Here is a 12,834-nt window from a genome sequence, read left to right on the forward strand (position 1 = left end):
AACAGCACGAACACGAGCGAAAACAGCGCGAACTCGACTTAGAATACGAGCGAGAACAGCGTGAGGAACGAGAAAGAGAACGAGAACACGAACGTGCTGAACGAGAAGCACACGAAAAACATGAATTTGAAATGTTGAAGCTCAAGCGAGATTCCTTGGCTTCAGACACGTCTGGTGCAGTTGGTCCAAGCTCCACGAGCGTTCTCCCTGCACATGTTATGGTGACCCCACACAACAAGCTTCCCCTATACAAAGATGGCGAGCGAATCGAGCCATACATAGCTCGTTTTGAAGACATGGCTCAACTGTACCAGCTGGATGATGCAGCTAAGCGGCTTCAGTTTCTTAGTCTGTGTGAGGGCCCTGCCCTTGATATTCTCCACAGAATTCGTGGAGACAATCTCACGTATGAGATGATGAAAGCCACACTCGTCAAAGCGTACGGTCTCACAGTTGACGACACCAAGAGTCGGTTCATGAGGGCGCATTACAGGATAAAGAGACTGCCGTTCAGTTTCTTGACCGACTTACTGCTTACATAGATGAGTGGATGGAGAAAGATGAAACTCCTTCCACGCGTGAGGGGATAATTGACCTTATGCTGCGCATGCAGCTAGAAAAGTCGTGGCCTACTGAACTTATGGCTCAGCTTAAGATCTGCCAGGTAAGAGATGCCAGCCAAATGGTGAAGAAGGCTGATGCATTCTTTACTGCATACGGTTATCAGACTCGCAAGCAGTATACCTGGAAGAGGAAACCTGATAAATCTGGGAAACCGTCTCAGACTGAACCCCAGCAACAAGGCCGTTCTCAGAATAATGGCCAAGGTCCAAAACCGCAGAAGAAGGACCAGGGGCAAAACACTCAGAAACCTGAGTGGAAGCGGTACGATAAACAGAACCCTAACCAGCAGCAGTACCAGTATTCCAAGCAGCAGCAGGGCAAGGACAAACCACATAACCCTCAGTCAGGACAATCGACTTTAGTGTATTGGAGGCAGGATGCAAATGCAGCCCTTATGCCACAACAAGCGTATAGTGGTGCCAACCCGACCAGTACAGGTACTTTGCAGTTCACTAGTTCCCCAACGACAGTGAACTCTCCTCCACAGGTGGTCAATGCTCCAGCTCCTCAGATGGTGAGCACGACCCCTCAGGTACCAAGTTCTCAGGGCACCACATTTGCTTCATCGTTTCTTCTGCAGTCTCACCAATGACTGGCTGCTACCTCCTCAGACCCTTCCACCAGTAACACTGCCTTTCTTGTTCAGCCAGGGTTTGTGGGAGGTGTTTCTGTAAATGTCCTGAGAGATAATGGTTCCTCAGGTTGCTCTGTCAAGCAAAGTTTAGTTTGGCCCGATGAGTACACGGGTAAGCAGATCCAAGTTAAACTTATTGATGGGTCACTGAGATTGTTCCCTGAGGCACGTATCCAGGTGGCATCTCCTTTCTACACTGGCTTGACAGCTGCTGTTGTCATGCCAGAACCCTTGTTTGACCTCATTATCGGCAACATACCGGGCGTCAAAAACAGTTGCGCCGTAGATGTTGCTACTCAGACTTCGGCTGTTGCAGTAACATGAGCCATGGCCAAGGCTCCGAATCGTGTCACCCCGTTGACCATCGCAACGCCGCAAGATTTGATTCGTAGTCAAGACGTTGTCCAAGAACAACAGTCTGACCCGACACTTGCCTCAGTGCATAAGAAGCTGGAGGGTAGAGTGATTTAGTATTCACGGGGAGGTCAAGCCAGGTTCCTTTGCAAGCGAGGACGGCTGTACCGTGAGTCACGAACACCCCAGGGCGAGGTTCAACTGCAGTTCGTCGTTCCCGCGAAGTATCGCCGGGCAGTGTTCGAATTGGGTCATTGTTCAGTCATGGGAGGTCACCTGGGCCAAAAGAAAACCTCTGACCGCATCCATGCTGACTTTTTCTGGCCAGGAATGGGACAGGAAATAAAAAGGCTTGTGAATTCCTATGATGTGTGTCAGCGTACCACTGACCGGGGACGTGTCCGTCCTGCGCCATTGAAACCAATGCCTGTAATCTCTGAACCGTTCGAGAGAGTAGCAGTTGACATTGTTGGGCCAATCTCTCCTAGGGCAAGTGATGGATCAAAGTATATCCTCACTATTGTTGATTTCAGCACACAGTGGCCTGAAGCCATGGCCTTTAAGAATATAGAGGCCGTCACTGTTGCTGAGGCATTGATCGAAGTGTTTTGTCTCGTAGGTATCCCCAAAAAGGTCTTAAGCGACCGGGGTTCGCAGTTCACCTCTGCAATGATGAATGAAGCATTCAGGTTGTTGTCCATCCGAGGCCTGCGAACTACACCTTATCATCCCATGTGTAACGGGCTATGTGAGAGGTTCAATGGGACTCTCAAGAAGATGTTAAAGCGCATGGCCGCCGAACAGCCAAAGGAATGGCCGCGGTTCATTGCTCCTCTTCTGTTTGCTTATCGAGAAGCCCCACAGCACTCTTTGAAGTTCTCACCCTTTGAACTGGTGTATGGAAGGTCGGTCCATGGACCACTTCAAGTCCTTCGCGAGTTGTGGGACGATGAAGAACCTGACCCTGAAGTCAAGACCACCTACACCTACGTCCTTGATCTAGCTGACCGCCACCAGTCGACATGCGAGTTAGCTAAGGAAGAATTGATCGAGGCGCGCGAAGTTCAAAAAGCCTATTATGATAAGAAGGCAAAACTTCAGAAGTTTAGTCCAGGCGATAAGTGCCTGGTGTTACTCCCCACTACCCAGAACAAGTTGTTGGCGCAGTGGAAGGATCCATTTGATGTAGTAGAGCGCATTTCAGACCTCAACTACATAATTCAGATGGGGAATCTTCACAAAAGGTTCCACATTAACATGTTGAAGGCTTATCATGAGTCAGACCCCAAGGAGACTGGCCTACGAGTAGCTGATGATAGTGACCAGCCACTGGAAGAAACTGGGGCAGCTGCTGTGATCCCAGCTGATGACCATGATGACGAGCCCTTAACCGCTCAGTCCCGTCAGGAAGAGACTGTCAGAGATGTTTTACTTAACGCTGACTTAGCATTAGGTGATCGGAATGCCATAAGGTCACTGCTCTGTCAGTATGCTGATGTCTTCTCTGACCAACCTAGACTTGCAAAGGTTGATTGTCACAAGATTGAGTTGACCAGCGATACTCCCATAAAGGTTAAGCCATATCCGATTCCCATGCGACTGCTGGGCGCAGTAGACAATGAAATTGCTGACATGGAGATTGCAGGTATTATTGAAAAGTCCTCATCTCCTTACTGCAGTCCAATGGTAGTAGTTCGCAAGAAAGATGGTGGAGTCAGGATTTGTGGCGACTATAGAAGGCTCAATGCAATCACCAAAGTGGATGCTGAGCCAATGGGTGACCACATTGCCATCTTCTCCAAGCTGGCAGGGTCACGATATTTTACGAAGCTCGATTTGGCGAAGGGATTCTTCCAGATTCCCCTTCACCCTGAGAGCCGTCAGTTCACTGCCTTTGCTACTCCTAGGGGGTTGTACCAGTATAAAGTCCTCCCATTTGGACTTGCCAATTCCCCAGCAGTATTCAATCGTGCCATGAGACAAGTGCTCCATGGTATTTTAGGAGTAGAGATGTTCGTTGATGATGTCCTCGTTCATTCTGCCACGTTGGAAGAGCACCTCAGACTCTTGGAAATTGTCTTCAGTAGACTCCAGAGTTTCAACATGACTGTGAAGCCTAGCAAATGTAAGATTGCTCACAGTGAGGTGGAGTACCTCAGACATATTGTTGGCAACAATCACTGCAGGTGTCAGGGTGACAAGATCAGGAAGGTTAGAGAAGCCCCGAGACCCGTGACCAAGAAACAGGTTAGGGCATTCCTTGGCCTAGTGGGATATTATAGGAGTTTTATCCCCAACTTCGCTCTCATTGCCCAACTGTTGTACGAGGTGCTACGGAAATATGCTCCAAACACCATTGAATGGGGAGAAGCGCAAGAGAGATCTTTTATTGCTCTTAAGAACATGTTGTGCAAGGAGCCTACCTTGCAGTTGCCTGATTCCAACAAACCTTTCATACTGCGCACTGATGCTTCACAAGATGGAGTAGGTGCCGTATTGATGCAGGAATCGGAAGGTGGAATCTTCCCAGTGGCATACCACAGCCGTAGGCTAAAACCCGCCAAGAGGAATTACAGTACTGTCGAGAAGGAACTCTTGGCCGTGGTTGATGGTGTTAAAGAATATTATTATTATTTATTTGGGGCACCATTCACTCTGGAAACTGATCATATGCCACTCACTAGTCTTAGCACGACCAAGACGGCTAATGCAAGATTGACACACTGGACACTGTATTTACAGCAGTTTAACCTTGTTGTGAGATACATCAAGGGAAGTGATAATGTAGGTGCAGACCTGATGTCTCGCCTGCTAACTGCTGACTAACATGGGCAACTGTTGTATGCTGGGTTCCGTAAGATAGGCGTCCTCAGAGATTTGAGTAATCCAAGGACCAGCCTGGTTCCCAGTTAAAAGTGTACCAGTAATTGCGAACGTCTCGCCCGTTGGCTCCACAGGACACAGTATGTCCAGGGCCTGTACATACATGTATACCATAAGTTAAGGGGGAAGTTTGAGAACCCTGCAGAGACAGTCCGAGGCTGTGTATGAATTACCTTGTGGAACGTCTCGAGCTGTGGGCCTCTCTGAGGATTCCCAGAGAATGCACAATATCCACAAGAGTGTTCACACCCATGGTGGGTGTTAAAACGTGATCTGCCCGAGATTGCGTAGCGATTCTCAGCTTCCTGTCATTAATCGTAAACGCAGAGTTAGTTAACCAGTAAACTGGGTTCCATTAGCGAATCGCAGCATTTGATGTCCTGCACAGACGCCCAGTCTTTTCATTCATGACCACGTTCCCTGGTTAATTTAGCGAATCGCAGCGCTTGATGTCCTGCACAAACGCCCAGTCTTTTCGCTAATTAAGTTTAGGGTTTAACCATTAAACTGGGTGATGGGATGTTGTTAAGGTGCTGTTCCCTCACATGCTGGCCGGGTGCACTGCATGTTGAGCAAGGTGCATGCCATGTTAGAGCTCCCCCGCTAAGAACCCTCACGCCTACGTTTCCTGGTTAATAATGTAAATAGTATACTTTTTGTAACATAAGTACTGATTGCTAGGCAGAGAGAGAGAAGTGATATTTTTGATGCTCCACCTTGATTGTTTTTGCAGGTGCAGCTGGTGGGTGCAGCATTGCCGTGCAGATTAGCTGGTCGTCCCTGTCACATGCTGCCGCCTCCTCTCTTCTACCTCGTTGTGATTATTTACTATAAATTTGTATTACATGATTTTACATGTAGGTAGTTACACCACAACTATCACACCTACACTGTATATTACATACATTACGCTACATAACAATTAGTTGTTAACATAAATGTAGCGAACTTTTCGCTCAGTTTGACCTGAGTACAGGATTTTTCACTGTCGTCATGGAGTTTTTCCCTCAAGCTTGCTTCTATTAACGTAAATACGAGGTTTTTTCGCTCACTGGCGACTGCGACTTTCTCCTGTAACAGGATAGCACACACACCACAGTGTGAATCTTGTGTGACTGAGTTAGGATTTATATGTATGTATTGAAATTTTTTCCCTGGGAAAAAATTTCAACTTTTCTTGGGGCGTAATGTCACGAGTCGGCTAGTGACATTGGCTTTTGTGGGAAACCGCAAACTCTAGTGGAATCCCAGTTTATCGTTCAGTTAACCGCTCACTCGTTCGGGAGTGTTTTCAAATCAATTTTTCACTGTCATAAGTGATCGTCTTTGTGTGAGACATTAGTGCTTCCGATGAGCGATTTGTTTTGGGCATGTTTCACTCATTCTAGCTGTTAGAAATGCGGCCACAGCGCTCCCCTCTTTCCCACGATTTAGTCAGTCGAGGTTTGAGTGCCACAAAACCAGGTTGGGCCAGAGCGTAGTGCCACCGTTCCTGATTTCCACATAGTGTGATAGGCGAGAGACTTAAGCGAGTGCAGTGTCCTTCCAGTAATGACGTCCAGTCATCTGCTTAGTCCACTCTTTGACCAGTATTTCTTTTCGTTTTCCTAGACTTAAGAGTTTAGTTAAGGTACTGTTCCCTCACATGCCGGCCGGGTGCGCCGCATGTTGTTTTCCAAGGTTTAAGAGTCTAGCTTTTGAGTGAGTGAGTGTGTGCGATCTCCTTACTTTGAATTCATTTTGAAATGTTAAATTTATTCCTTTGTAATCAATAAATTTAACAGTTCTTTTTCTTTGAGCTTAATGTAATGTAAACTCGTGTTTCATTTCTCCATAACTAAGCGTATTTCCTTTATAGCTCCTAGCTTGCATAAACGCTTTGCTATTCATAACTGGTACTTGGGCCAGTCTTGTTGTATTAAGCTTAAAATCCGTTGTGCCTTCTAGGAGTTAACGCATCAGCAAAAACCTGATATCATTAATAGTATTAGTTATTTACTGTCAGGGGTGAAGTCACTTTCTCCAGAGGCTAACAGTACTAATAAATAGCAATTGTGAGGAATTGGTCTCTGCTGTGTACTGTTGAGAAAGTTTATAAATTCTCGTTCTTAGAGAATCGGCGAAGCAAGTCAGCATAAAGTAATCACTGCTTGATTTTAGCAAGACAATTCATTGTACTGCTCTTCAGTATTACTGAACATTATCATTTAATATTGCATTTATTTTAAAACCCTCGTGACACTGGATGGCTTTGACTTCGGTAATGTCTGTGTAAGAAACGTCCTCTACCCTAACATGTAATTAAATTTTGAAACTAAATATTATAATGCAACCTTTGACATGGCTGTCCACAGTAAATATGATCACCCTCGCGGTATACACTCCTTCTATTCAGTCACCATCATGTCAGTTCAATAATTATTTAATGACATCTCTATATGAAAAGGCTATTTAGAATAACAGTGCATGAAAAGTAAACAAATATGATGTCTTTGCTCATGGGTGGATATGGTAACGGTATTTCTCATAATCTGTTAGAGGGAAAATGAAACAAAATCCTACCCAAACTCCCAAAATATATCGGTGTCAATGTTTACCGACACTGGTCAAGCCAAAGCAACCAGGAAAGCCTTAGTAAGTAGTCCAGTGGCCTCATGACTAAAAAAACCTCATGCAGGTATCGCGGCACTGGGGAGACACTGTTGTTGATGGTTTACTGGTTTCGTCTGAACAGCTCCCACTCGTCTTTGGTGTGCTGGACGAGGCGGGCCCGTGTCCTCTTGTTCTCTGGCTTCCACGCGTAAGGTGACCAGATTTATTGGAGCTAAAAGCGGGACATTGTCACGTGTGTGTAATTCACCGGGTCGGTCAGGATCACTTGATGGTCGTGATCGTCAGCTTTTACCCTCCAGGAAAGGAGCTGAGAGCTCATATAGTCCGCTCTAAGGGCAAGGCTGTAACCTTCACACACGCACACACCCATTCCCTTGCTCTAGGGGGACAGTAACCACCCACTTCGTCAGTGAAACTTTTCGCAACCTGAGCGAGGCACAAACTCCCGTCTACCAGATGGCAAGCGAGAACGTTACCACTGTACCAGCGAGCGGTATGTGTGTGGAGAGAGAGAGAGAGACAGACAGAGAGAGAGAGACAGAGACAGAGACAGAGAGATAGACATGCTAGTGACAGCGACGGCTGCTACGCAACACCTCATCCTGAGGATGCCAATCAAACACTAACGTCTCAAAAGAACTTCAGTGACCAATATATAGTACAGTACGGTGAATTGGCCGACCAAAGTTGCCAGTTAGTATTACAAATTTTATATAACAATTGGGTATTTCACTTGCTTTAGATTACGCATAATTTTACTTTCATCATAATTTCATAAAAGGTCATGTTATATCTAATGTAATAGTAATTCTCTAGAAGCAGGATATTTTAGATAATGTGCACAAAAAGCAGGACATTTTAGTCACAGTTAAAAAAACGGGACAGATGTAAAAAAAAAAAAAAAAAAAAAAAAGTGGGACTGTCCCCCGTAAAGGCGGGTCGACAAAATCTCGATGGCTCTGCACAAATATTTGACCTGTCAAGTCAGTATACTTCTCTCACGAGCCAACCCTTGATATCACCAGCTATCTAAAGTTTGTTATCTGACGCTGCTGTACAAGGTGTAATACAGCTTCATCTACCGAGTAGTAACTCTTTTATATGATGCCCTGAATGAAAGAAAATAGACAAATTATGTGGCCACAATTTCTCATTTCATTCTCCCTCCCCTACCTACCCTCCCTCACTCCGCTTATAAATATCATCGCTCGTACCCCCATCCACCTTCCCTTCTCTCTCTGGCCCCTCCTTTTCAGCCCCTCTTACTCCAGTGTGACTTGCCGCGCGTAAGGGAGCCAGCCTGAGGTACGGGGTACAGGAGGATAGGTGATTATTTATGGCCACGACTGTACGTGTGTGTGTGTTCTTACCTTACCTAATTGTTCTTACCTAATTGTATCTTTACAGGAATGAGTCAAGCTCGTACTGTCCCGTGTTTTAAACCATATTTATCGTACATATCCTTAAATTTGTGAATTGTTTTGGCACACACTATTTCATTCGGTATTGCATTCCATTGATCAATTGCTCTGTTTGGGAAACTGAATTTCCTTACGTCTTTATCACCTCTCTTCTTATGCAGTTTTTTGCAGTGTCCTCTTGCTGATGCTTCTCCATATGTTAAGTAATCATTTATGTCTATTTTCTCCTTTCCTGATATGCACTTATATAGCATTATCATGTCACCTCTTTTCCTTCTTTCCTGTAGTGTTGGTAGATTCAGTTTATTTAGTCTTTCTTCGTAGCTTAGGTCCCTTAAGCTTGGTATCCATCTTGTTGCGGCCCTTTGAACTTTTTCAATCTTGTCTATATGCTTTTTGAGATGAGGACTCTAGACTACTGATGCATATTCCAGGGTTGGTCTAATGAATGATGTTATTATCCTTCTTAGCATGTCTTCATTTGTGTGTGTGTGTGTGTGTGTGTGTGTGTGTGTGTGTGTGTGGTACACTATATATATATATATATATATATATATATATATATATATATATATATATATATATATATATATATATATATATGTCTTCATCGCAAAAATCTCAACAGCTTAAAACTCCTCGGCACCAAAACATAGGCTACAAAACGACAAATTTAACCAAACCTACCAGGAGAGAGACAGACAGACAGACAGACAGGCAGGTTCCACATGAACGACTCTCATGAACATAACTCGGTTCGCACGTTCTGATCTGGATGGAAAAGTGAATATAACAGTAAATTACTTAGCAGCTATAATAATTCACGAAGCTCTTGGTACTGAAAAAATGCGTCATTATTTGTAAACATAAATAAATTAAATAATGTTAGTATATATTTGGAAAATTAGTGCATTGCCAGCTTCACCTCTTTCTTCCACATACGAGCGGGGGAGGTAGGTTAATAGAGCAGTTTTTTTTTTTTTTTTTTTTTTTTTTTTTTTAGTGTGCGTGTGTGTGAGGGGGGCATAAAGGTGGCCTCAAGCTTTCATGGGGGGGGGGATCAATGAGATGGCACATGCACTTCAGCATTCATGATGGTCCTGATGAGCGTTATTGCACCATGTCCTATGGCATTTTCTATGCATTCTTAGCATCTTTTGTTTCTGCTGGTAGAGTTAAAGGATAAGCTACTACGGCACAGTTACTTTAAATCGATAGCAGTGTCACTTTTTTACTGATATCCCATCTGTTTTGAGACCAGTGCAGGATAATAATTCATACATGGGTAGAATGTGAGTTACAGTTCATGCATAAAATAGTATATTTGATAGAAAAAAACATTATTATCGATGAACCAGTACAGATGGCCCCAACAATAACTTATGATAAAATATGGCAGAATAATTGCGTAGTTTAGTTAATAAGACGAGACTATCTTCATAGACCTGCGGCGAAACTATTGCATCAGCTGATGCAACAGCTGGCATGTCAAATTAACTCAAAATTTCAAGCTGTGCAACTTTGTATTTCATAAGAAAATCGCTAGAATGCCTCTTTATAGCCGAAATCGAAAATTGCCTGATGGTCAGCCGACCAACAACTGATGTTAAATCAACTCAAAATTTCAAGCCGAGCTACTTTGCGTTTTATAAGAAAATCGCTTATAGCTCCTCAAGAGCAAATATTTGAACTTTCCTTGAAGGATATATATATATATATACACAGTATATAAAAGATCCTCGGGTGTACCACTTACAAACTTGTCGAATTCGCCGCAGGTAAAAAAAAAAAAAAGTATTTATCCTTAATTTATTTTTAATGAATATGGCCATCAGATTTTATATGGTGTGAGGGATATTCGATGTATGTGGCGTTAGTGAAACATTTATTATGTAGCGTGGTTTGAGACGGGGGAGAAGACTTTAGTTATGAAATGAAGGAGATGAGTGGGTTGTGTTGTGGCATGATTGAGTGAAAGAAGTGTATAAGGGTAGGGGAAAACGCGTTCCTTTGCTATTCTCAGAGGGAGCGAGAGAGTATGTTTAACATAGAAGTGTGTTGATCCAAGGCTTGTGTGGTGCGAGTGTAAGACAGTCATAGATAAATACACGTTTATACTGTACAGTATGTGTTTATGCCCCTGTTGAAGATGCAGGCAAAGAGCTGGAAAGAAATGGAAGTTTTGAGGAGCACTGAATGAATATACAGGTAAAAAATTGTGTTGAGATGTATGAATGGAAGGGTAAGGACTGAGGAGGGTGGGGGATGAGGAGTTTTTATCAGATGAACCTGAAAGAACAATGACTCTAGCAAGGACTTATTCTGAGCACAATTTAAGTGATAGAATTGCAGTACATGGCAGAAAACGGAAGATGAAAATGGGTAGTAGGCAATTATAGATTATGTAACGATAGATGAAAGAGAAGCAAAATCATATATAGAAGTACTAATAGGTTTAGATCATTTCACGGTACTGGATACTATCATAATTAGTAAGAAATGGAAGTACGAAAAGAGGGAGGAACCGGTATTTGGAAAAAGAAGGTTAGAGAACTTGGAGAAAAATAAACTTCTGAAAGATACGCATAAAAACTGAGGCAAAAAGATGCGAATCTGAATGAGGAAGTAAATGAAAATACGATACAGAGGATGTGTAGAAAGCTGTGAAGGGTATGACAGAAGCAGTAAGTGGTAAGAAAAGAGGAGAGAGAGAGAGAGAGAGAGAGAGAGAGAGAGAGAGAAAGAGAGAGAGAGAATTAAAACAGAGTAAACAAATGATGAAAGAAGCAAAAACATATGTGGATGATGAGTATGGAAGAAAGACAAACGATGAGTACAAGAATGAGAAAAAGAAATACTATGGGGCAATAAAGGAAAGTAGCGGACGAAGTGTGTAGGGAAGGTTGGGGAGTAAAGTTTGGATGGTAGCGTGCTTGAATATAAGGATGATATCGTTGAGAGACTGAGAAAGTATTTTACTTCTCTGGCAGTAGTACAGAAGAGAAGATAAAAAAAAGCAATAGTCACTTGTTGAGGCATGGGTAAGGGAGGTGGCAGACCAGCGGAACAAGGACCGATTAGTAGAGAGGCAATATTTACAGCAATTAATAAGCGAATGACATAGTGGAGAAATTTTGAAGCATGGTGGTGATGAGGCAAGCAACTCTGTGTGTGTGTGTGTGTGTGTGTGTGTGTGCAGACTGGCATGAGGTACAGGGAAAGTACCAGGGGACTGGAGGAAAGTTGTTCCACTGTATAAAGTAATGAGATTGCAAGGAAGAGTGTAAGGATCGCAGAAGGATTAGTTTATTAAGCATACCAGCAAGGTGTATGACAGGTTGCTTACAGATTATGTGTGTAGCATAACAAGGTAGGATTTAGAAAAGGTAGGGTATATATTGACCTGATAATTACAATTAGGACAAACATTGCAAAGAATATGAAACTCTTGCAGAATATGAAACTATACTTGATGTATGGACTTAGAGAAGAGCTGTGATAAATGGAATGGGAAGGCTTGTGGAGAGGGTTAAGTATATGAGTATAGTGTAGGCGAGAGTTTGCTGAGAGCAATAAATTTCCTTAATACCATGTGTGAAATTAAGGCAGAATCTCAGTGATCCGTCTAACATTAATGTAGGTGAGAGACATGCATGTGTTATGCCACCTGGGTTGATCAGCGTATTTACTGATGGCGTAGTCAACGAGCTGAAAATGAGGACAGAAGGTACAAGAACAAGACTGAGGCTAAATGGTAGCTAAGGAATGAAATAATTTAACTTGTCTGCATGCTGACAATGCTGTTTTGATGGCAGAAAGTGAGACAGATTTGCAGAAGGTAAGGATTGAGTTTGACAGAATTATTACAATAAGAAAATTAAAAACGTGATGAAACATAAACTAATAGTATGAAAAAGAGAGGTTATGACACAACAGTTGTTTCGGACAAGCAGTACACTGTTGTTGTTGTTGTTCTTGTAGCCCCAGGTTCATCTGAAATGTGAACCCGGTGAACTGAGATGAAATGCTTGAGGTTGAATGTTTGAAATGTTTTGGAGTTCTGTTGTATAACTAAGACAAAACAGTGTGTGAGCTGCAGGATAGATCACTTTAGGCAGAAGAGTTATTAGAGAACTGGGTTATATATTGAAGGGTCGAATGGCCAGGAGGGAGTTACTAGAGAGTTGGGTTATATACTGAAGAGTAGAATGGTTAATAGGGAGTTATCAGAGAGCTGGCTTATATATTGATGAATAGAATGGCTAGTAGGGAGGTTGAGAGATCCCTGCATGAACATACAGTATT

Source organism: Coenobita brevimanus, chromosome 75 (assembly GCF_032717465.1).
Source record: "Coenobita brevimanus isolate Jiangsu-jjx chromosome 75, ASM3271746v2, whole genome shotgun sequence".
Taxonomy (NCBI): Eukaryota; Metazoa; Arthropoda; class Malacostraca; order Decapoda; family Coenobitidae; genus Coenobita; species Coenobita brevimanus.